Consider the following 23,549-nt stretch of genomic DNA (forward strand, 5'->3'; position numbering starts at 1 on the left):
TTGCAGCAGAGAATTCCACAGGAGTTTGATTTTGGGAAAACGCAAATGAAATGTTTAAAATAAGTATAATCACAAATACCTTTCCATGCATACTTGAAACAAAGCTTCATTCAACAGCGACATTTACTTCAAAGCAACAGTGTACAGGTCTGTGCTATAAGGGTGCAATAATCCACTTTAGTTTAAAAATCCTGAAAACTCAGATAAAATGTATACTGCAAGTTAGGAAAGGTATAAAAGGTATTTTTAAAAGACCTTTGTGGTTAAACAAACAAAGTAATGGAAGCAGTAAAAGGATTCCTTTAAGTGGTGGAAGGCTAGTCTTAATGAGCTAAACAAAAGGGAACACAGGCTTTGGCAAGTAAAATGTAAGTCAGTGATCAGGCAGGCAAAAAGGGACTATGAGGAACATACTGCAGAAACATAACGACCGATGATAAAATTTTCGTTAAATACATTAAAAGCAGAAAACCAGCCAAGGAGGCAGTGGGATCCTTGGATTACCAAGGAGTAAAAGGAATACTAAAGGATGACAGGGAAATGGCAGAGAAGTTGAATGCATTTTTTTCTCTGTGGAAGACGGGAGGTGCTTGTCCAGTCCAGAATCGCCAATTTCAAGAGGAGTGCCAAAAAAACCTGAACTGGACTAAGGTGATAGGAGAAGAGGTCTTACAACTGATGGACAAAATTCAAAACTGACAAATCAGTAGGCCCAGACTGCATACAATCTAAGAATTCTCAAAGAACTCAAATGTGAATTTATGGCTATGACAAAAATATACAATCTGCCTCCATTCCCAAGAACTGGAGGGTAGCTAATATAACTCCCATTTAAAAAAAAAAAGTTCCAAAGGAGATCCAGGAAATTACAGGTTGGTGAGTCTCAGTCCAGTTCAATTTTATTACAGTCAGCAACCAGATCCAAATGATAAGAACATTATAAAGTACAGGCTGTTAATACCAAGTAAACTGGCAGAATCCAATATTAAAGAAAGAATTAGTAGGAACTAGGGATGGGCACAAACAATGAGAACGGTGGTTCATGTTGATTGGTAGTTTGTTTGATTGCACGACCCACACACTCACATGAACTTTTTACAGGGAGTCTTCAGCAGGCTTTCTTCCATCTGCCTTCCAAGTTTGGAGAAGATTGGTCTTTGGGATGTCTGAATCATAGCCCCCCAAAGCAGGTGCCCCTACGAAAGCTCAGCTCTACCTTCAGGTTCAGTCCCTGAAACCACAGCAAGGAACACCTTCCCAGCTGAGAGGGGTGTTTAAAAAACTGGCCCACAGTGTGGGGGAAGAAAGGGGTCCCTCAAAACCTCCTCTAAATCAGCCATGTAGCAAACTGTTCTTCTTATGTTCTTACAACAACTCTTCTCTCTTCATGCTGCAAAGTGAAAGCAGCTGAGTCAGGGTGTAGTATTATACTGATATATAATCTGCTCCCATAGAACAGAATGGGAGCTCCATGGTTGGCTCCCACAGCTGTTCTATGGTATGGACAACAACTAGGGCTTTCCACAAGTCCACCTCCAGTGTTGCCTAGGAATTGATTGAAATGGCACCAGACTCTGTGGAGAACAAACTGCAAAAATAAACCATCTGAACCACCATGAGAAAAAGCTGGCTTGTTTTTGGGGTTGGGAATGATGCAACCAACTGAACTGGTTCAAAATGAACCATGAACTGGCCTAGTTCATGCTTGAACCACAGTTCATTTTTTCAGTTTTTGCCCATCCCTAGTACACACACTGATAAACAAAAGCTATTGGGGAAGAATCAGCATGGATTCTGTGAGAGAGGATCTTGTCTCACTAACCTTTCAGAGTTCTTTAAGGCGGTGAACAAACATGTAGACAAGCATGACCCAGTACATGTTGTTTACCTAGACTTCCAGAAAGCTTTTGATAAAGTTCCTAATCAAAGGCTCCTAAGTAAATTCAGCAGTCATAGGATAAGAGAACAAGTCCTCTTGCAGATTAAAAACTGGTTAATTAACAGGAAACAGAGAATAAGTATAAATGAGCAGTTCTCACAGTGGAGGGTGGTAAGCAGTAGAGTACTGTAGGGCTTGGTACTGGGGTCTGGTACTTTTTAACTTGTTTATTAATGATTTCAAGTTGGAAGTAAGCAGTGAAGTGGCTAAGTTTGTGGATGACACTAAGTTGTTCAGGGTGGTGAGAACCAGGGAGGACTGTGAGGCACTCCAGAAGGATCAGTCAAAGCTGGGCAAGTGGGTGTCAATGTGGCATTGAGGTTTAATGCAAAGTAACGGACACTAGAGCAAAAATCCTACCTATAAATATATGCTGATGCGGTCTGAACAGGTGGGTAGCTGAACAGGAGAGAGATCTTGGAGCCATGGTAGATAACTTACTGAAAATATCAGCTCAGTGTGCGACTGCAACAACATAGGCAAATACTATGCTGGGGATTATTAGGAAGGGGAACCAAAAACAAATGAGCCAGTATCATAATGCCCCTGTATAAATCTATGGTGCAGCCTTATTTGGAATATTGTGTATAATTCTGGTCACTTCCTCTCAAAAAAGATATTGTAGAATTGGAAAAGGTACAGAAAAGGGTAACTAACATGATTAAGCGGATGGAACACCTTCCCTGTGAAGAAAGATTAAAGAGGTTAGGGCTCTTTAGCTTAGAGAAATGGCAACTGAGGGGTGACTTGTTAGAGGTCTACAAAATTATGCATGGGATAGATAAGGGAGCCCCATGGCACAGAGTGATAAAGCTGCAGTACTGCAGTCCTAAACTCTGCTCACAACCTGAGTTCGATCCCAGCAGAAGCTGGGTTCAGGTAGACAGCTCCTGGTTGACTCAGCCTTCCATTCTTCCGAGGTCAGTAAAATGAGTACCCAGCTTGCTGGGGGGGAAAGTGTAGATGACGAGAATGCAATGGCAAACCACCCTGTAAAAGAAGTCTCCCGTGAAAATGTTGTGAAAGCAACGTCACCCCAGAGTCGGAAATGACTGGTGCTTGCACAGGGGACTACCTTTACTTTTTAAGATAAGATAAAGTAATACTTTCCCTCCTTTCTCACAATACAAGAACTCATGGAAACTCAACAAAATTAATGAGCAGTAGGCTTAGAACAAATGAAAGGAAGTACTTCTTTTCCCAAAGAGTAATCAGCACATGGAATCACTGCCAAAGGAAGTGATTCCAGCTACAAGGATAGACAAATAAACAATATCCAGGATTTATCAAAAAGTTATACATGTTACCATCTTTCACAAGTGAATTCTTACAGGTCCCCCTTGTGGATGCACCAGTCACAGCATTTCAGTCCTTTGGCTGCTGTCTGAAGATGGACAAGGCAACGTCAGGGACAGCCTAGATAAGAGAGTGGAATTTTCATTAAGCCCACGAAGCCACCTCCATGGCAATTAGAGCATCAGCAACAGCCTCCTGGGTCTCCAGAGCAACTGTAGTTTGGACAAGAAAAATCGTTAGCTTCATCCAGGTAACAATTGCCACCTTCTGGAAGGAGTCAATAGAATCCTGAAAGCCTCATAATTCACAGCAGATGCTACTCCAGATGCCATGATCTTCTCCTCCAGAGCCATGTCATTGGCAGCCACAGCCAGGAGAACACTATAGCTTCAAGCCTGGCAAGCCAACTATCAACCTAAAGCCATAGATATGGTCTACCCTTCCAAGGGGATAGACTCTTCGACAATTTGCTCAATAAGATTCTGGTGGAAACCAGAGATAAGAAAAAGGCACTCCCCAAGATTAAGACACAGTGACAAAAGATCTTTTCACACACTACTCAGATTCTGACAAAGACACCAGAAGACCATCATGGGGAAATCCAAGACAGTCATTCCAAAGAGGGAATTTCAAATCTAGATTTGGCAAGCAGTCTGCAATCACATCTGACAAAGGGGTCAGAGAAGGGAAACCCTCAAAAGCATGGCTCCCAGTCAATTCCGGTGAGGAGTCATTTGTTGCATTTTTGAGACTTCTGGAACAACTCACCTGCAAATGACAGGACCAAAGCCCTAATCTCCAATGGATACAAGACAAGACTTCCACAGACCAACCCCCCTCCACTGGATCACTTAATTCCATCATGCCAGCACAAATGCCTAAGAATGATCAAGGCAGTCCAACACCTTCATGACACCAGGGCCATCAAAACTGTGCCAATGTCAGAATAGGGATGTGGAGTGTACTCAGTCTTCTTCTTCATTCCAAAAAAGAACAGCGGTTGGAGAGCCATTCTGGATCTCAAATTCTTAAACAAGTTTGCAAAGCTACGATGTTTCAGGATGGAAACCTCAAGTTCAATTATCAAGTCCCTTCAACTGCAGGACTTTCTGACATCAACCAATCTCAAAGAAGCCTATCTCCGCATCCCCATATCTGTAGGACACAGGAAACTCCTTCACTTGGAAACCACACAGGGTTTGGCCATTTGGCCCATATGACAAGGGTCTTGTCAAAGGTCCTGATCAACACAGTTGTGAGTCTAAGGAAGCAAGGTATCCATACCCACACTTACTTAGAAAACTTGCTTTCCAGTTTCCTTCCAGTTCCAAGTCAATGCAGGACATGGAGAAAGTCATCCAAAGCTTACAGAAATAGTTTTTTAGTGAACCTCCAAAAGAGCCAACTCAGCAGTAGGAGTAATAATAGACACTACAACCTTCTGCTTGTTCCTCCCTGATCATAAAGAACAAGTGCATCTCACTAATGACACTCACCACGCTGACTGGACTTTTAAATCTACCACAGATGTGGTCGAATGAGGAAGACCCCATTCCAGGTAACTTCAGCAGCTACTAAGACCCCTTCAACTTCAATATCCTAAGAAGACAACTTACTAATCTTCACCCCCCCTCTCCCTGAAGTAAAGAACAGTTTGCTCTGGTTGCACAAACTATCTAACCTTCTACAGGGGGAGAAATACTGGATGCCAGAGAGGCAGCAGATATTCACAGATGCCAGCTTATTGGGATGGGAAGCCACCATGAATGAGAAGCCAGTTCAGGGCCAATGGACCACAGCAGAATCTCAACTACCAATCAACTGCTGGAGCTCTGCACCATACACTGAACCCTTATCCACTTTGAACTCCAGATAACTGGACACCATATTCTGATCCAAACTGATAACATAACAGCAAAAGCTTACCTAATTGAACAAATAGGCTCGAAATCATTCAAACTCCACAAGGAAGCCACCCGAATACTGCAATGAGCATAAAGACAACTAGCATCTATAAAAACAGAGCACATAAAAGGAACCACCAGTATCAATACAAACTGGTTAAGCAGACTATTCAGAAAGGAGAATGATCCCTCAAAAAGGATCTTTTTCAATTGATCATAACAGAATTCTGCAAACCTCTCGTGGACCTGTTTGCTTTGCCAACAAATTACCAACCTGGTTTTTCACCAGGTTCTTCCATCACAAAGCCAAAGTGGCAGATGTTCTAACATCTCCTTGGCCCAAAGGTCTGATATTTGTCTTTTCCCCCATCCCAGTAATACCCACGTTATTAAGGGTAATCAGAGAACAGAAGGCAGAGATCCTCCTAGTAACTCCATTTTGGCCTCAATGACTGTTTTCAACACTTCAGGAAACGTCCACAGCTCCTCCTCTGAGACTCCCTCCTTCAGCAGGGACCAATATGTTATCCTCACCCAGCTGGCTGTGTCTGACCAACACGTTTCTCCAACTAAGTTATTCTCCAGGTCACAGACACTATCAAGGCATCCTGTCATGACTCAGAAGGGTCTTACCAAATTGCTGCCACCACTCTGGGTTAGGATTCCCCTTGAGACGGCCCAGAGCACCGTCCCAAGCCCTTCAGGCTTCCCTTAACTAGGCCAAATAATGGGTGTGAGGACCAGGCAGAGTGAACAACAACAAAAAAGTGCAATATAAATTAACAAGGTGCATTAACCAGTAAAAGGGTAAAGGGAAAATAAACAAATGCCCTAATGTGTCTATCTTACAGTTCCTACTCTTACCAGCACTTACCCCCTTGGGTAAGAGGCTCTCCCCTGCTTCCAGCTCTCCAGGCTACAGCCTGCTTCCAGCTAAGCCTTCCAGGGAAAGAACACCCACTTCCTGGGCTTGGCCTTTATATTCTCTTCCCAGGCCCCACCCCTCTCTGGGCCTTTTTTCCTCCAAAACCCTCGTTACCCAATCAGAGCAACAGAGAAGATCCTGGGAGATGTAGGCTTTTCCCAGTAACTCCTAAGCAGGCTTTCCTGGGGCCTGCAGGCCTTGCTAGGCCCAGGATCATGACACATCCAGGAATCAATCAGTGGTAAAGATATACAACACCACATGGAAAGCATTCATGAAATGGCATAGAAGGAAAAAGGTAAATATATTAAATCTTTGACTCAAGTTTGTTTTAGCCTTCCTACAAGACAATATCAGCTTAAAGGCACCCACTCTTTGACGGCAAGTGCCAGCATTATCAACAGTGTTCCAAGGTCTTAAGAACCCTCCACAGATTGTTCCCCAAGTGGAAGCTAAACACAGTGATCTTCGTACTCACCAACCATTTGTTTGAGCCCATCAAATAAATGTCCTTGAAATGGTTGAGGATGAAGCCCCAATTTCTTATAGCAATTACCTCATCTGGAAGAGCAAACTAGCCATCCTGTTGATCAAACCTGAATTGTGTGTTTCTCACAAAGATAAAGTGATCTTAAGAACTGATTCAACCTTTATTTATTTGACTTATATCCTGCCCTTCTCACAAAGTGGGCTCAAAGGTCTCTTCCTAAACCAAAGGTCTGTTCAATATTCCATAGATCTCAGGAAATCTGTCTCCTCCCCCCTTTTGTCCCAACCCTGTCCATCCTAAGGAAAAGATGTGGCATACCCTAGACATAAGGAGAGCACACAAGGCACACCTACACAGAAAAATAAGACTATCCATTCATGAATATTTTACCACCTAACGTAAAGGGAAATGTCTAGATCCACTATCAGTAGTTATATTAAAGAGGTTTTTGTAGAGCAGGGGTGGGGAATGTTCGGCCTGAGGACCATTTACGGCCCTCAAGATCACTTGGTCTGGCCCTTGGGGATTGCTGGGCCGAGCCAAGCCATGTGGCAGCCTCCCCAGGGTCAGGCTGGCTGGCAGGGATTGCAGGGCGCAGTTGTGTGGCAGCCTTCCTGGGGCCTGGCTGGCCAGCCAGGATCACTGTGGGCCCTGGAAAAGACACTGTCATGGTTCAGATAAGTTTCCCCCTCATTTCTTTATTTCCCTTTCTTTCAATTTCTTCTCCCCGTTATTTCTCTTTATTTTCCTTTCTTCTCCCCATTTCATTTTCCTTCCCCCCCATTTCTTTATTTCCATTTATTTCCCTTTCTTTCCCCATTTTTTTCTTTATTACTCTTTCTTCCCTGTTTCATTTTCCTTTCTTCCCCCCATTTGTTTATTTTCCTTTCTTCCCTCTTTCTGCCTTCCTTCCTTCCTCTCCCTCTTTCTCTCTGTGGAGCCTGACTGGTGGCCATTGTGAAGGACTACTGCTGGGGTATGTGGGTGCCTTTAAAGATCTGCTGGGAGCAGTTGCAGTTTCCACATGAAGGGAGGGAGGGAGGGGTGGGAGCCAGCTATCACCAGTTCAATTTGCACTTGATTATCCCAGATGGTGTGGCCTAATATGCTAATGAGTATGTGATCTAATATGCTAATATTAGGGGATGTGGTTTGATATGCTAATGAATTCCTGCTGGGCTTTTTCTACCAAAAAAGCCCTGGACCTAGGCATTTGCCTAGGGTGGCAGGCCAGGTGTGTGTGTGTGTGTGCCAAATTAGGCTCTCCGCACATGACTTCAAACAGAAAAAACAATTATTTGCATTAATTTTGCTGGCCTGAATCATTTCCCCATGGCAGATCACTGCTTTTCAAGTTGATAATTTTGTAAGGGCTGTGAATGATGTTATAAATATCCAAATGGCCCTTGGCAGAAAAAAGGTTCCCTACCCCTGTTGTAGAGGCATACAAGATCCACAAACTAGCCTTTCCAACGGGTATTACAGCACACTCAGGAGTGCTGCAGCAAAAGTGGCATTTGCCAAACACACCTCTGCAGAAGAGCTCTGTAAATCAACATTAATTAAACATATAGCCACCCTGAGCCTGCTTCAGCGGGGAGGGTGGGATATAAATCCAATAAAATAAATACATAAACAAATTACAAAATAAATCTCTACAACTCAGCTGATGTAGCCTTTGGTCATAGGATGCTTCAGTATATCCTGGATGCAGATTACAAAGACTAGGAACTCAAAGAATAGGGGCACTGCTCTGGTAGGCCTCACCAAGGTGTCCTCCATGTATGAGAGAGAACAGCCAGTAGACACCTACCATGAAGGGCCCTTCTCCTCTGAGGACAGAAGGAAATCTTGTCCCTCCCAAGTTGCCAATCATACTAAGTTCTCAATAGTCACTTCCTGATTTAATAATCCTATCTGTTCTTAACTGTTAATTGTTCTTTACTTTTTTGTTGCTGTTCAAGTAGTTAGTTTACTTCACAGAGTTAAAATATGAAACAACTGCTTTCAGAGTCACCAGAACTGAGGGAATTGGTGACTCCCATGCAGAAGACAGGAAGTGAGAAGATTTGTTCATGCCTCCCTGATATCCTCCTGTCCTCAGAGCAGTAGCGCCCTTCATGATACATGTTCAATGGTTAATCTCTACTGTATCCTGCATGATAGTGACTGGGTAACAGGCCAAAATATTCTAATCAATTACATGTTAGAAAATTTTCTGATCCAAGCTTAAATAAATAATTTACATATTTAAATAATGTTAGCCTTGGATCATGTACAAACACTGGGGTTTATCCATGCTTCTTATCCCACATTTAGCTCATCTAACATGATTGAGTTGCAGCACAACAGCCCTGACAACTGTATCTGCTGTTTATATTTTCATAGGTGAGAGGGAGAATTTTCCACAGAAAAATGTATAGCATCAGAAAAGATTCCAGAAATCTCCACTCTACATCACTGTTCATAACTGATCAAAAAACAAACACATATAATATTAAAATTGGAAAACTAATCAGATTACAAAACACACTTAAAAATCTGGAATATATTTTATGCCACTTCAAAATTATTCAACCTGTACCACACAGCTGGTATATTTTTAGCACAGTAATATAAACTAGTTCCCTGAATTTTTGCTTTCTTCTTTGCCAAAATATTTTATTAGTATTACGCAAAACAGAGATACGCTTCAAAATGCAGAACTTGATATCAATCCATAATGAAGGTTACAATAGATATGGAAATTCAAAAACCTAAAAAGTTGTTTGTACTATTACCTTAATCTAAGGTGTTGAGGTAATTCCTATAAAATGTATATATAATCTATTATTTTAAACAAATGCAGCTTAGTTGCAACAATTTAAATTTCTCTCTCTCTCTCTTAGTTTAAGAGCCCTTTTTCTTAAACCACCTTTGTTCTTAATGTTTGTTGAAATTTAAACCTTGATTTCAGCTGTATTCTTTGGTGGTGGAAAGTGCCTTCAAGTTGCAGTTGAATAATGGCAACCCTGTAGAATTTTCAAGGCAAGAGAAAAACAGAGGTGATTTGCCATTGCCATGCCTGGGCTTCCTTTGTGATCTCCCATCCAAATACTAACCAGAGTTGACTCTGCTTAGCTTCTGAGATATGACTAGCCCAGGCTATCCAGGTCAGAACCTGTATTCTTCTACACATTAACCAGGATAGCCAAATCTTATGGCAGTGTCTAGTATACTGTACTAGAATTGAAGTCACACTGCAGCTAATATTTTTAGCAGCAACAAAATTGAAATGGCTCATCCAGTTATGCCCAGCTAGTCAATACACCATCTATAATATATACTTCACTTCTGTTAACTACAGCAAAAGAGGCAACTGCCTGGAAGGCACAACTGGTACACTAACAGCATAAGGGCTTTGTTTCCACGACAAATATCACTTTGTACTAGACCATGGGATCTTTGTGCTGGAACCTATCAAACTGCCTCATTTTAACAGAGTATGCATCAAGGTGTTGTATTTAAAATATTGATGTTGGAGAGTTTTGTAATTTTATTCACACAAAATATGTACAATATGTTTTTGTTGTGGCACTCTAAAATATAGATAGGAAGTACTGCAAATGTTTCCTCAGGCTTCCAACTAAACACTCAAAAGCTTGCTTTCAGCAACAGTCTTTGCTCCCCTCTCTTTGCTAGGCTATTAAGATTTGCATTTCTCCTACAAATACTAATCCTAAGCAACAAGTCACTTTTTTTTTGCTGTCAAATCACATGGGGTTTTCAAGGCAAGAGACAATCTAAGGTAATTTGCCATTGCCTCCCTCTGCGTAGCAACCCTAGAATTCCTTGGTGGTCTCCCTTCCAAATGCTGGCCAGGGCCCACCCTGCTTAGCTTCTGACTCAGACAAGATTGGGCTAGCCTAAAAAACCAGAATATTATCTGCTGGACTGATCTCACAAAACTGTTAGAAACTTACCCAAGTCTGATACTTTAAAAGCTGCTTCCAGTATTTTAGAAACCAGCTGTTCCAACCAGCATTATACATTTAATCTGTTCAATGAAGAGATCACTAGAAATCTTGTGAGGTTCCTGCACAAATGCATTGAGATGCCATGCATGGAGCTGTTCAATGACTATGGGTGGAAGCTCAATACAAGAACCATCCCACTCCCCCCCCCCATGCACTTCAGCTCACTATGTCCCCCAAACATCACTCCTTGACACAATATGAAGGGTCTGTTCTAGGAGGCAGGAATCAACTATAGCTGCCCTCCCCTTCTGCCAGAATTATTCTTCTACTAGCAGAAAACATGGTTTGGATCCAAAGCATTAATTCCAGGGAAAAGAATCCACTGACTTCCTTATTTTGAACTAAACTACAGGAATATGCTAGTCAAATGCTTGTCTCATCCAAGAATATAATATGTCACAGTATCATTTTTTTTTAAATATGAACACAGAGATTAAGATAAACTATTTTATAGTGCTGATCATGGATATACACTGATTGTATCCCAGGTGCTGCCTTGATTCTAACATTTCAACTTTAGTTTCATCAAAAATTGCCTTTATTTCTACTTCTCAAAAGAAACGTTGTATTCACAATGTTTTAGTAAAAACATGAAAAGATTAATTAGACTGTGATGAATTCATGAAAAGAAATCTCTTTTCTCTCCAATCCTAGATTGTAGCACAAGGTACAAAGTGACTTGTTTATTTGCACTTTTCTGTCATCTTACTTGATTTTTAAAAAGCTGGAACCAGCTTTTTAGAAAATTTGTTGCAGGTATTCAGACTACTGTGCTCTCATTCATCTTCTATGCCCCCCTAAAGAATATTTCTTATTTTAGGTTTCCCTCAACAAGAGCAAACAGTCCACAGGAAAACAAGTCAGGATTTTTTTTGGGAGGGGGGGTGCAGTCAAGGCAGCTCTGTCTGTCATGTGTGACTGAAAGAAATGTCTCTCAAAAGCTTATACTCTGAGTCTCTTCTTGGTGTCTAAGGTGCTACTGGACTTGATCTAATTGTGAAGAACAAGATAATCTTAACCAAAGAACAATGGGGCATGACTGCATTATGAAGCATTTTTAAATAGTCTCTTGAATTTGCTTAACACTGGACAGTACTTGCAGGACCACTACCAGACTACCATAGCAGAGTAGGGAGATTCAATGGGTCTCCTGAGTCCTAGTCCAACACTCTAACCACTACATTGCATGTATGTTTGTATGCACATGTGTACACACATGCACACAATCAGCACAGACACAGGACTTGCAAAAGAAACACAGGTAACCAAAGATTATCATTAACAACACTTGAAGAGATTGCATTACCATCAAAATTACATTTTGATTAAAGCAAAAATGCAGTGTACCACAGCCTTTGAAATAATCTATAATCATTCATCTGGATCAAGAAAATGATATCAATTTTTGGAGACTCTGGGCTCCACTCTCAAAGCCCAGATCCCTCACCCCAAGACAAGAACATAAGAGAAGCCATGCCAATGGCCCATCCAGTCCAACACTCTGTGTCACACAGTGACCAATATATGTGTGTGTGCATACACACACACACACACATATATATTTACTGTGGCTAATAGCCGCTGATGGACCTCTGCTCCATATTTTTATCAAATTCCCTCTTAAAGCTGGCTATGCTTGTAGCCGCGACCACCTCCTGTGGCAGTGAATTCCACATTAATCACCCTTTGGGTGAAGAAGTATTTCCTTTTATCCATTTTAACCTGACTGCTCAGCAATTTCATTGAATGCCGACGAGTTCTTGTATTGTGAGAAAGGGAGAAAAGTACCTACTTCTTTCTCTACTTTCTCCATCCCATGCATAATCTTGTAAACCTCTATCATGTCACCCCACAGTCGACGTTTCTCCAAGCTAAAGAGCCCCAAGCGTTTTAACCTTTCTTCATAGGGAAAGTGTTCCAAACCTTAAATCATTCTAGTTGCCCTTTTCTGCACTTTTTCCAATGCTATAATATCCTTATTGAGGTGCGGTGACCAGAATTGCACACAGTATTCGAAATCAGACCGCACCATCGATTTATACAGGGGCATGATGATACTGGATTATTTGTTTCAATTCCCTTCCTAATAATTCCCAGCATGGCGTTGGCCTTTTTTATTGCAATCACACACTGTCTTGACATTTCAGTGAGTTATCTACCACAACCCCAAGATCTCTCTCTTGGACAGTCTCTGCCAGTTCACAACCCATCAACTTGTATTTGTAGCTGGGATTCTTGGCCCCAATGTGCATTACTTTGCACTTGGCCACATTGAACCGCATCTGCCGCATTGACGCCCACTCACCCAGCCTCAACAGATCCCTTTGGAGTGCCTCACAATCCTCTCTGGTTCTCACCACCCTGAACAATTTAGTGTCATCTGCAAACTTGGCCACTTCACTGCTTACTCCCAACTCCAGATTATTAATGAAAAAGTTAGAGAGCATGGGACATAGCACTGAGCCCTGCGGCACCCCACTGCTTACCGTCCTCCACTGTGAAGACTGCCCATTTATACTCACACTCGGCTTCCTATTAATTAGGCAGTTTTTGATCCACAAGAGGACCTGTTCTTTTACTCCATGACTCTCGAGCTTACTAAGGAGCCTTTGATGAGGAATTTTATCAAAAGCTTTCTGGAAGCTTTCTGGAAGTCAAGATAAACAACATCTATTGGGTCCCCTTTGTCCACATGTTTGTTCACCCCCTTAAAGAACTGTAACAGGTTAGTGAGGCAAGATCTTCCCTTACAGAATCCATGCTGAGTATTCCTCAATAACTTGTGTTCATCAACGTGCCTACTCATTCTGTCCTTGATAATGCTTTCTACCAACTTTCCCGGTATTGAAGTTAGACTGACTGGCCAGTAATTTCCCATATCTCCTCTGGAACCCTTTTTAAAGATGGGGGTGACATTTGCTACCTTCCAGTCCTCAGGAACAGAGGCAAATTTCAATGAAAGATTACATATTTTTGTCAGGAGATCCACAAGTTCAACTTTGAGTTCTTTCAGAACTCTTGGCTGTATGCCATCCGGGCCTGGTGACTTATTAGTTTTTAATTCGTCAATCAGTTGCAGGACCTCCTCTCTTGTCACCTCAATTTGACTCAGGTCTTTCAACACCCCTTCCAAAATTAGTGGTTCTGTAGCAGGCAAACAATTCTCATCTTCCACAGTGAAGACTGAGGCAAAAAATGCATTCAGCTTCTCAGCCATTTCTCTATCCTCCTTCAGTAATCTCTTTACCCCTTGGTCATCCAAGGGCCCCACTGCCTCCCTGGCTGGTTTACTGCTTCTAATATATTTGAAGAAATTTTTATTGTTGGTCTTTATGCTTTTTGCAATATGCTCCTCATAGTCCCTTTTTGCCTGCCTGATCACAGTCTTGCATTTGATTTGCCACAGCCTGTGCTCCGTTTTATTAATGTCACTTGGATTAGCTTTCCACCGCTTAAAGGAGTCCTTCTTACCTTTTACAGCTTCCATTACTTTGTTTGTTAACCATGCACGCCTTTTCTTATACCTGTCTGTGCCTTTCCTAACTTGTGGTATATATTTTATCTGAGCCTCTAGGATTGTAGTTTTAAATAGACTCCAAGCTTCCCCAAGGGTTCTGGCTGTATTTACCTTTCCTTTCAGTTTCCTCTTCACATGCCTCCTCATCTCAGAGAATTTACCCCTTTTAAAGTTAAACATGGTTGTGCTGGTCTTTTGGGGCAACTCCCTATTTATACAAATGTTGAAATCAATAACGTTATGGTCACTGCTCCCAAGCGGTGTGATCACTTTTACATCTCTCACCAAGTCTTGGGCATTACTTAGGACCAAATCCAGGATCGCCACACCCCTGGTAAGTTCTATGACCATCTGCTCCATAGCATATCTAGAAACTCAATCTCTTTCTCTCAACCTGAACACATATTGCCCCAATCAATCTGCGGGTAATTAAAATCACCTATTATGACAGAGTTTTTACATTTAGCAGCTATCTTTAATCCTTCCATCATATTATAATCATCCTCTATCTTTTGATTTGGTGGGAGATAACAAACTCCCATAGTTAAATTTCCTTTTGGGCCCTCTATTTCGACCCAAAGCATTTCTAGAAGGGAATCTAATTCTTTGACCTCAGTCTTACTGGACTGTACACCCTCTCTGACATACAGAGCCACCCCACCTCCAACCCTTCCCTCCTTATCCTTCCGATATAACATATCCAGGAATCACCGTGTCCCACTGATTCTCCTCATTCCACCAAGTTTCTGAAATTCCCACAATGTCTATGTTTTCCCCAACACTAAACATTCCAACTCACCCATTTTACTTCAAACACTTCTAGCATTTGTATACAAACATCTATAATTTCCCAGGCATGTCAGGCCCGCAACCTTCCTCCTGCTGCCTCGAGACTTTGGCAGACACTTCATACCTTTTGTCACCAAGACAATCACAGTCAATTCAGATATAATACTGCTCTTCAGTTTCTGATCCTGATTCTGTCCATTAAGTTTCCTCAGATAACTCTATACTGCCCTGATAAGAAGGCTGAAAAAAAATTCTGCTGAAACAGCTTTGGCCAATATTCTCTTGTTCTGTTTCAGCAAAGACCAATCAACCTGGTAGAGATAAAAATATGGGAAGAGGTGGGTAATGAGATAATTGCTAAGAGAGGTTTTGAAGGAGGGTACAGCTGAAACAGGAAAAAAGTAGGGGGAGCAGGACTGAAAGATGAGGACAGACTGAGGACAGAATTAGTGGGTTCAGTTCAGAGAATTGGCACTTACTATATTATGGAATTACCAAAAGGCAGTGTTAGACTGAAGAACTATGCATATAACCAAAAAAGGGGAGAAAAACACAACCCTACATCAGAAAGGTAACTCGAAAAGTTGAAACAAAGATAACAAAAGTAAAATATAATTATGCATGTATAAAATACATATAATTTAATAATACAATCAAAAATGATAAAATATAAAAACAATCCTATGGTCCAACATACAAGTACCTAATCCTAATATAAGGATAAACGTCCAAAAATATAAATACAGGTTAAAAGGTACAAATTGTTTCCATATGCAAGAACCAATAACCAAAGGCGTTTTGGCACAAAAACTTCCTCAGTGGTAAAATTCAAACTAAGCACTCTTAATTCAACAAAAATATACATTAAAATGCACATTCACAGAATGGACCTGAAATTAAGAGGGAGAGGAAATATGTCTGTTAAGAAACAACATAATTTAAATATTCTGAAATATATGGAACTAGGATAGCTACGTTACTCGCCCTGAGATGTTCACTTGTGGAGTAAATGGTGTCAAATATACTTAAGATGCAGGGCGTTTTTTGCAGCAAGAACTCTTTTGCATATTAGGCCACACATTCCTGATGTAGCCAATCCCCCAAGAGATTACAGGACTCTTAGTACAGGGCCTACTGTAAGCTCCAGGAGGATTGGCTACATCAGGGGTGTGTTGCCTCATATGCAAAGGAGTTCCTGTTACAAAAAAAGCCCTGTTGAGATGTAACCTTGGGAACTCATCAGGATGTAAATCTTTAATTTGCTCATGGATTTAATGTGTATTTCTCTGTTAATTAAAAAAAAAAAACCAGCCACCTGGTATGGCATTCAACTGATCCTAAATAATAAACAGCAGGTCCTACTGCATTTAACCCACAGATTCTTTCACCAGTGTCTAAATTTAAAAGGAAAAAGAAGAATTCAAAAAGTAATGTTTACTTTTGCTCATCTGTGTTTGCAAAGTGATACAAATGTTATCTCGCACCCAGAAGACAAAATTGCTTGCAACACATTTTAAAGACATTTAATTAATGCTTTTATTTACTGAATCCCACTGAAGATCCAATGTTTATAACGCCATATTGTTAATGTTAATTTTAATTATTTATAATCTGTTTTAACCATGTTTTTATAAGTATAAATGATGTACCGTATATTTTATGCTGTGAGCCGCCCTGAGCCTGCTCCGGCGGGGAGGGCGGGATAGAAATAAAAATTATTATTATTATTATTATTATTATTATTATTATTATTATTATTATTATTATTATTTATTGTGGCAACCAGTGATCAATGTAGGCAGCCTTCTAGACAAAACATATGCAGTTTGTGATCTTAAAAAGTAATTGAACTATAAATAAAATTAATACAAGTAACTTCCAATGCAATCCTATGTAAAGTCCTATCAATTTCAGTTGGCTTAGAAAAGAGTAACTCTGCACAGGACTGTTACAAGGATACTACCCTCAAAGTTTTGGACTATCATCACACACACACACACAAAGACAAAATGTTGAATCAGAAGAGGATTGGCTCCTTCTTTTGGAAAGAGCCATGACAAACATTATCACAACAATCACCTTTCCGCTATGATATATCTATTAAAAAACCAAGCGGACCTTTTTAGCAGTCCATTATTTAGTAGCCTTTAAAATGATATGTATAACAATATATTCACCCTAGTACTTCCTTTGAAACTGCTACACACCAAGGAGAGAAGCAGGAACATTAGTCTTTTGTTAAACACAAACTTAGCCATCAGGGCATACAGCCAAGTTGGTGGACAACATTTAAAAACACCATGATTATCCAGTTGACTGTCACAAACCAGAGACTCGGAAATGTTTGCTTAGATTTTATGACAGAAAAGACTACTTTATTCTAACAATATTCAGAATATATAAGACAAAATTTAAACACAAATTTTAAATTTTAATGCATGTATCTACTGCTGAAATATTTGTATCTCACATCAGTCTAAAAAAATTAAAGAAGGAAAGGCACTGACAAGGAGCATTATCTATGGTGTTGAAACACCGTTAAACTACTTAATGAGAGAGAGAGAGAGAGAGAGAGAGAGTGTGTGTGTGTGTGTGTATGACAAGTAATAACTTCACACATCCAATGAAGTAGACTTTAGACAAAGCTTGCATAATAAATCTGCTGGTCTTCAAGGGCCTATAAGACTTTCTTTTGGGTTGCTATAATGGACTATACTGCTGGATTTTGTGTTAAGTTTCTTTTCCTTATCTAAACATGTAATTTTTAAAAATTCTCGCTAAAGTCAATCACTTATTTCCTATACCAAGCAATAAATTTTTACAGTCATCCTGGGGCCAATCTGAAACAAATATCTGGCAGTTGTGCAGATTGGAATGCTGTCTACAAGGTAGACAAATACAACCTGAAAGATACTAAAAACAACCCATGGTAATGTTAATAAGAATTAATCCACTATAAGAGGCTACTGATGCGAATAGCCCACTGGGCAGTAAGTTTAAGAAATATGTGATTGGTTATATAGCCCACTGGACAGTAAATGTAAGAAAGAGATGATTGGTTATATACTGTTTGTATTACCTCAATACCATTTATGAAGATTCTGGCATGAAAAACTTTTCACTTTTAAACATTATAACTAGAAGTGTTCATCTTGGTCTGGTAGGAGAGTCTTGTGCAAGGAGCACAAATATCTGAACACAGAACTCATGCAACTGTCTTCATATCAAAGTTCAGTATTTGTTTCCATTTGCTAATGAAAAATTTAAAAATGCATCCCTGAAAAGACATATCCCTCCCCTTAGCCAGGGCTACATGTATCATGTATAGCCAAGGATTTGTTCCCCTGTTATTTTAAAGTTCAGTGTTCTATAAAATTGTCATCTCACATGGTGCTTTTATCTGCAGCAGCACAGGTTACAAATAATTTCTCCAATTAATTGTCTCCTAAAATCTTGGATAGCGACTAGTTTTATTAAAGGACCGGTTTGAGAAAGTAATGAGGACTGACAGAGAAGGGTCCCACTGCATCACCAGAAAGCTCTGTGGATACTTTTCATTCATGTCCTCTTGCCTCCAACTTGGCAACTGCAGTAGGGGTTGGCAAGAGCAGCAATTCTGCTATCAGATGCTAAAGCAATCAAGGAAAATACGGATATTTTGCAAGTCACCTCAAGAGACTTGACTGTGAGTACAGCCTAGAAAAACATTTACATATATCCAGAAGCGCATTAAAGTCTCTCTTGTTTGCCACATGATATAACTTCTGTTATCTCCACACAAAAACATGAACACAAGCAGTCATCAGTGGCAAAGATCACACTTTCTATGGCTGCCCATAATTCCACACTTTCTGCAGGAATCAGGGAGCTCTCCCTCCACAGGATTTAGCTGTGTGCTCTCTAAAGCCCCTGGGAGAGACTAATAATGCTTGAAGATTGGCTTATTGCCTACTTCGTGTAAGTACCCTTTTAATCGTTGCTGTTGCTTTGCTTTAGCTATTTTATGTAAAGGATGATATGTACAAATGCTGCTAGAAATTATAATTCCCAAAACAATATCTAAAAGTTAATTTGTTTCATTGTAACAATTTTTTGTAATTAGCATTAAGTATCAACCTGTTGAAAATATACACAGCAGTCTGATTTTCTTTAGCAGAAGCTTCAAGAAGGTGGTTTATTCCAGGACTCTGATAAAGCTTTCCCTTAGTCATAGCTGATTACCCATTCCATGTGCAGGTCTTTTTTATTTCCCGCCAACATAATAGGGATCTGGATTTTTCACCATCATCTCCAATAACTTGCCATAGATAACTTTAATCACTTCAAAACTTTTTATTGATGGGACTGAGTAGACAAGAATGTAACCATTAATGTCTATAGAGCAGATCTGAGGAAATATTGAGTATTCATCCTGGTCAGCTGTGCTGACAACCTGAAGATAATACTTTTGCCCATATACCACAATCAGCTTCATAAATGTGCCCTCTATAGTAGGGTCATATGCATCAATAAACTGTTCCACAAAATGAATAGTCAGTGATGATTTCCCCATGCTTCTGTAGCCTAGGATGCTGATCTTGTGAGACTTGGAGGGTGGCGTCTTCTCCCTGCCAGCCTCCAAACCATTGCTTGCGGCCAGCTAGCTGTTAAAGCAGTATCATTTAAGATAAATATCAACTTTTGCTGCTGTAATAAGTTTATATTTTTTTAAAAATCAGACTGGTTAATTAACTAAGTCTTCTTCCACAGGTTAAATGCCCAAAACTAACCTGGGGGAGTGGATTTTGCCCTGAGGATTTCCATCACTGGTCCATATTCCAAAGAATTCAAACCACAACTCTCCTAAAGAACTCTGCAGTGCAACCCTAAGCATACACCCTATTAAGTCATTTGAAGTCAGTAATTGTTTAGGCCTCTGCTATCCATTAACTGAACATTTGTATTTTAATCAGTCAACTACATGCATTCATTCATGCATTTATTTATTTATATTCTGCTTTTTCACCTGAGTTGGCACTCAGCAGTTTTGATCTCCCCTCCTCTATTCTCTCACAACAACCACCCACTGAGGTAAGTCAGCCTGAGTGTTATTAATAAATGTGAGATGACTTAAAGTTCCCATTCCCATTGTGAGAAATATGTAATATTTTAAATTCACAGTTGCAATATTACACTGGAACCAAAATAATCTAATAAAAAGTGTAGCCTTACATAAATGAACTCTCTTCCAACTGATGATGATTGGCCTTCAAAATAAAATAATTTGCCTCCCACCAACTACAGGCCCTGACCTGGATGACCCAAGTTTTCTCGGTCTCATCAGACCTCAGAAGCTAAGCAGGGTCAGCCCTGGCTAGTATTTGGATGGGAGACCTCCAAGCAAGTCCAGGGGCAGCTATGAAGAAGCAGGCAATGGCAAACCACCTGTTTGTCTCTTTACTTGGAAACCCACAGGGTCACCATAAATTGGCTGCAACATGACAGCACTTTCCACTACTACCAACTACAGAACCAATGCAGTTACACTGCCTAAACTCATTTAAGTCAATGGAGATTTATGAATCCTCTGCATACTCCCTAGCAGGCTAAATTGCAGCCCTAATTAGGATAATCAGTTCTGCTACAATATGAACATAACAAAGAAGCCATGAGATTCTCAATTATTTGTATCAAGAATAAAATTATTTCTATGAAGAGTACTATATATTATGTATTAACAAACAAGATAGGCTTAGCAGAACTTTCATGGAAGAAGTATTTATGTGCAGGACTTTTCATTGCTTTCCATGAAACCTGGCCACTAATGATATTTGCATTATTTCCAAATCAATTGTCTTTTCTCACTGTACCAAATGGGAGTGACATATACATTCACAAAGTCAACATTGTACACACAGGCTATCCCAATCCATTAATCTCTTAGCCTTGGTCTCTTGACCTTAGAAATATGGCTCCCCACATCTTCCATCATACATTCAGGTGTAGCTAATGTATATCAAAAGTCTGTTTTAACAAAGCCATTGGAGTATGTTAAGAAATACATCAACATATCAGTCCAAAATCTCCTTACTATATAATTACCCACCATTCAAAATCAAAGTCTAGCTCTCTTGTTTTCCCCCATGTGATAATTGCAATTATCATACAACGTTTTCTGAAATGCTCATCACACACAGACTATCACAAACAGAACCTCATCATATGCAGGGAAGCAATGATCATCAATGGGAAGAGAAATTCACATCTCTTACCATGATCACTCAACCCTAGAAGGGCTGTAAAAAAGGGACTGTGCTACTGAATTAATAAATATCCAAAGGGGTGAGGGTCTGAAAGAAACATATCAATTTTAGCAGTATGCAACATCTAATAATGTCCAAATAGCATTTTACTTCTGGATATAATGATCAATGTTTATAGTCAAATCAAGTCATCCTTATTACATACACACACATCCAATATCCTCATACAAATCTCTCAGGCGCTAATCTATACTACTTTCTTGGTAACTTGTTTCACCACCTAATAGAATCTGGAAATGTTTCCTGATATCAAAATTAAATCTTCCTTACTATAACCTGTAGCTGAATGCTTCTCATCCACTTCAGTGCTTCTGAATCAACAGCCATTCCTATTAACTTTGTCCATTCTGAAAATTAGAATGTTCCACCATATTTTCTTTAGCCAATTAAACATGTATGTTTCTTACAATATTTTCTTTCTTCTAAAAATACAATTTTAAAGAAGTCAGTCTCCCTGTATTTTCATTCCCTATCAACATGGGAATCACCACCTAAAAGACACGGTAAAAATTTTTTGTCATGTGCTGGTGTACTGGCCTGCTCCCCTGCAGAAACCATGGCCTTAACTTCAGGAAAATATTCTCACTGCAATTTGAAGAACACTTCCCTGGAAATAAGCACCACTGAAGAAAACTAAGAGGGATTCTGAGTAGAGCTACTTAGGATTGCTGTCCCTTCACTCAGTATTTTTTTCTCTGTTTATTTTATGAAGACTAAGAATCACATGCATACAAAAGTTTATATTCACACAGCCTTCACTTCTAACAAAACAGGATTTTTTTTGGGGGGGGGGAGGATTATGTAAATTAAACACAAGAAATAGTCTTGTCTCCATCCCACATCAAGTTCTACAGGTCAAAGAACTCAGAAAAGTTGTTCTTAGGTAAACAACATTGATAATATATTGAAATTATGTGGATACCGATTTATCTTCTTCATTTAAGTACGGCAATAATCAGACCAAATAGAAGGCAAGGCATATGGTCACATTGTTTCTTCATTTTCATTTTCTGTCATGCTATTGTACAATATTTATCTTTTAAATAACAGGATGTGTACTGCTAGGAGGGCACCCACTCAATCTCTTATGTATAAGTTCAGAGCTCTTCCACAGTTGAATAACTCAGCTACTGTTTTGTGTCACAAAATGGCAAAAAATAATCAATGACAGTTACAGAAGTCCTCTAAGGTCCAGCAATGGCAATCTACCAAGAGACTGTTCTTACCCATGCATCCCTATAACTGAAACCATTAGTCATCTTTTAAAACCAAATAGAATCTCTGCTCAGAGAAAACTGCAGGACTATATGTGTGTTCACACTATACTAAATAATGCATTTTGCAACTGGATTTTTGCTATTCTTACACAGTAAAAATCCAGTTGCAAAATGAATTATTTAGTGTCTTGTGAATGCATTCTATGAAACAACATCCCACTTGTATTGGTGGTCTATTACAACTGTAACTCAAAAAAACACACATATACACATCCCAATAGTACTATATAGGTAAGCAATAATGAATCCAGTTTGGAAATTTAAATTAGTCTATCATTAGTATATTTCTGCACAGTACCATGACACACCTGCTACTATCTATGGCATTACTTGAGCTTTAGGCCTCCCTTTGCTTTTTTTTTAAAAAACAACTCTTAAAGCTGCCAGCAGTTCTTTGTTGTTTTTGCAACAAATCAACTCTGCTATTCCCCTGGAGCACATAACAACAAAAAGTGCTATTTGGCAACGAGACTATTTTGGATAAAGAGTGGCCTCCTAATACAGTAACTGAAATTTCAATACCAGGAGGATTCCAATACAAGTGTACACTAAGAAACACTGCTATCATCACACAAAATAATTTAGCAGACTTTTCCCAACTCTTCAGAAATACATTCCTCAAAGGGAAAAAAATAAACAGACCTGTCAGTCAAATCTTCTAATTTTACTAGTCAAGAAAATTTTTCTAATTAGGGCTACTTCACACAGCATCGTGCTTACAATGCATACCTTGATGCACAAGAATAAACCTGTACACCTGCATACCTCATGCAAGTAGATTTTACTGGGCAGTTATACCCGGACACACAATTCTTTACATGTGCATAGTAAAAGAGAACTGTATGATTTTCCCAAAGTGACTCTGTCCATATTCATCACTATCTAAGTAAAACACTTGGTCTGAGGCAACCTACTAACATTGCAAATCAAAGAAAAATACTATCATAATAGTTTGCTTAGAACAGTCAATTCCCTATCCCAAATATATTTCACCTTGCTGTAATTACACGACTTCTAATTCTAGTTAATACTAAAAGCTAACTAGTATGCTCAGGGAGCAGGATTTTGTGAGGAATGTATGTTTTCAAGTCATT

At 39.7% G+C, this 23,549-nt stretch overlaps 1 protein-coding gene and 1 pseudogene across 10 annotated transcripts in view; both read right to left on the bottom strand.

Moving 5' to 3' along the window:
- The window catches only part of NSD1 (nuclear receptor binding SET domain protein 1), an 89,199-nt gene that overhangs the window by 61,710 nt on the left and 3,940 nt on the right, over positions 1-23,549 (bottom strand). The gene's annotated exons all lie outside the window — the stretch shown is intronic.
- On the bottom strand, positions 18,953-21,505 carry LOC132571010 (GTP-binding protein Rheb-like; annotated as a pseudogene).

The sequence above is a fragment of the Heteronotia binoei genome, chromosome 5, assembly GCF_032191835.1.
Source record: "Heteronotia binoei isolate CCM8104 ecotype False Entrance Well chromosome 5, APGP_CSIRO_Hbin_v1, whole genome shotgun sequence".
NCBI classification, from domain to species: domain Eukaryota; kingdom Metazoa; phylum Chordata; class Lepidosauria; order Squamata; family Gekkonidae; genus Heteronotia; species Heteronotia binoei.